We start from the raw sequence: 3,227 nt of genomic DNA on the forward strand, positions 1-3,227 counted from the left end.
ATATCAATGGGTGCTACTAGTTGGAAGGTTACGTGAAATAATTGGTCAATTTTTTATCATGAGAAATGTCTCAATGCCTTAGAAATTGAAAGGACTATGGATTTTTAACTCCAAAATCTGGTTATAGCAAGAAAATAAGTTAAATCACACGTTTGGGCAAATCTTTGTACCATTTGACAAAAATAGAATTCCTTTCAAGGCGATGACCGCTAATTTCCATTTTAAGTGCGACAAGCATCATTGTTTCCTAATATGGTAGACTTGATGGGATCCAATCCATTTGTTTTATACTCGCTTTCTAGCCCTAGATATACTGTGCACTGTCATATTTATGTAAAAACAAGCATTATCAATGATAGTTCTTTTGAGGCACCCAGTTCCGATTATTTGACTAGAGATTTGTTTTCCCGATAAATTGGCAACAATGTCCTAACTTACAAAACAATAATATTGAGAATAAAAGATGGGTCCCTCACAAAAAAGAATAAAAGATGGGTATCCACTGAATAAGACCCAATATGAGTTTTGGCCAAATCTCCACCTAGCAACAATAGAAATTAGTTTGTTGCCGTCGGCCCTTCCCTCCCTTACAAACCCTAGCCCTACAAGAGAACATATGCTAACCCTTGGATCTAATCGAATGGTTCTCATCATTTACGTCGTCCTATACATACCCTCTCTATCCCTAACCCCACACTCCCAACCGAGGTCCGCTGCCGTCGGCCTTCCCTCACTTACAAACCCTAGCCCTACAAGAGAACATATGCTAACCCTTGGATCCAATCCAACGATTCTCATCATCTACACCGTCCTATACATGCCCTCTCTATCCCTAACCCCACACTCCCAACCGAGGTCCGCCGACACCCACCTCTTCTTCTAGCTGGAAACCTAGCCCACAATTCACTCGCCGTGCTAACCTCGATGCTACCAACCAGACCACTCAAGTCGGCTTCCTCTCCGGTATTGTCGCCGCATCTTCTTCCACAACTCATCATTTTTCCTCCTAATGGTCGGATCTAGTGTCAAACTCTTTGGAGAAGTCGGCAAACCCCTTATGGACACATATCCCCCCTAAAATTGCGACATGTTGGGCTAGAGAGGTCGCCAGTCAGCGAACCCTAAAGATCGGCCGATGCGTCGACATTCAAGGTTCTATCAAAATCGGCAGAGGTATGCACGAAATCCCCTTTCCATTCTTGACAATAGATAAACCGGTTTTATGTTATTTTATTTGCTAATTTTGACATAGGTGGTGATCCAATATTCAACGAATTTTGGGAACTAGTATTTCCAGATAGGAAAATAAATCCTTGATATTGAAAGAATCAATCAATTTCTTTTCTTTTTAGCTGATGAGAATCAATCCATATCTCCACCATGGTAAAGAAGGAATCACAAAAGACAAGGAGGAAAGCAAATACACACACACACACACTAGTAGCATCAAATCCTTGGTAGTAGAAAAGGAAAAATCCCCTTTCTCCTAGAGCCGCGGGCGCGCGCAGGAGGCCTGACCTGATCGGAGCGGAGAGGAGAGCCAGCCGCACATGCCTGTGCTGCGGGCGCGGCCCCACCTACCCCGCCCTAATATGCTCTCTCCCGAATCCCCACCTCCCCAGTCCCCATCTATAAAAGCCGCGCCCCTCCTCCTCTTCCCTTCCACGCAGCGACCACTCGCCGTAGGTAGCACGCTCCCCCTCTTCCTCATCTCCAAAGTCCACCGCCCTCCGTGCCGAGCAACCGAATCGGGATCGATCGTCTCCTCCCCGTCGCCGCCGCCTCGGGCTCGCTTGGTGCAGATCGGGACCCTCCGCCCGCCCCGACGGGCCGGATCCCGCCTTGCACCAAGTGAATCGGAGCCGGCGCAGCGACCCCGCCCCCGCCCCCGCCCCCGCCGCCAGAATTGGTTGACGCTCCGGTGACGTTGATTTCGGCCGCCTTCTTCCCCTGGTTCGATCGGTCCGACGCTGGTGATTGATTACTAACTACTCGCTGCCGGTCTTATGTTCGATTCCGTAGGTTCGCTCGTGCCTGTTGCGCGTTCGGATGTTTGCCTGGATTACGAAATTCGCTAGATCTAGATCTGGCGCCTGGATTTAATTGTTGCCTGTTTGATCTGACGGATTTTTTGTTGCCAAGCAAGATCTAATCCTTCTTTTTTGCCAGGATTCGTGCCATGCTATGGTGCAAATTGAGCCCCCAAATTGTGTTGCAGGGGAGGCCGTGGGACGCTATGAGATGGTTCGACTTAGTTGGTCATGACGCGAATTTCGATTTGGATCATGGGGCGGGTCTTGTGTATGGTACTGGTAGATTCAGTAGTATTTGGCGTGATTGGACTGTGGAGAACATTTATTGATGTAGATGGATGCTGGTATCGTTTTACTACTTGTAGCAGGGGCGTATCTCTGGCTAGCAGCTCTGTACTCTGCAGGTGACTGGTAATTGCGGTGGACTTGTTTTGGGAGGAGACATGCTCAGATGAGTTGCATGTGTATCCTTCCACATGCTTTATTTAGCACATTTGCTGTAGCCTGATGTGAATTGTCTTCAGGACAGATGCTAATTCCAGAGATTTGATTTGAAACCTGTAAGGTCTACAGTAGACTTTTTCTGTTCATCTGGGGAATTTCAGCCTTTTGATTCAAGACCTATCGGTATGGTTTGAGCTTTGATTTGTCAAAAGCTTACTAAACCTTATTCAGCAGTGATCAAAGTGGATAGGCACAAGTATCAAAGTTTACATAGGGATAGGTGTGTAGTTGCTATTTTTTGTATAGTTTTAACTACACTACATAGGGGTGTAGCGAGCTAATCTCGATCCCGTCTGTGAATCTTGATAGGAGCAACATGTACGGTTTCCAATTTTTATAGTGTGCCAAGTTTGTTGCTTCCTGGATGTTTCACTAGTTATATGCTGTACCACGTGGTCATTGTTTGTATCAGAATGAAGCAAAAGAGAAAAGTGAGTTTCTAACAGTAAATTGGTCGAATCCAAAGCGACTCTTCCGGTGTATGCAAGTTGAGATTAGATGTTTAATCATTTCCTGGCTTGTCAACAGTTTTCCCTCTGGGATGAATTGACAGTGTACGTTTGATTGTTGGGACGTCCGTTTTCCTGAATGGCTGTCATATTCTCTGAATACCGATGATTACGACCTGCGCTGTTGATATGAATAGTGAATCTAGCAGTACGAACCATAGTTGATCAAATAATTACCTAT

At 45.9% G+C, this 3,227-nt stretch overlaps 1 long non-coding RNA gene across 1 annotated transcript; it reads left to right on the top strand.

Annotated features, from left to right (window-relative positions):
• Positions 1-714: 714 nt before the first annotated feature.
• On the top strand, positions 715-2,987 carry LOC123131991 (uncharacterized). Its single transcript, XR_006464444.1, has 2 exons — positions 715-1,173; positions 2,170-2,987. It is a non-coding gene; the product is annotated as an uncharacterized lncRNA (long non-coding RNA).
• The last annotated feature ends 240 nt before the right edge of the window (positions 2,988-3,227 follow it).

The sequence above is a fragment of the Triticum aestivum genome, chromosome 6A (genome assembly GCF_018294505.1).
Source record: "Triticum aestivum cultivar Chinese Spring chromosome 6A, IWGSC CS RefSeq v2.1, whole genome shotgun sequence".
Classification (NCBI taxonomy): domain Eukaryota; kingdom Viridiplantae; phylum Streptophyta; class Magnoliopsida; order Poales; family Poaceae; genus Triticum; species Triticum aestivum.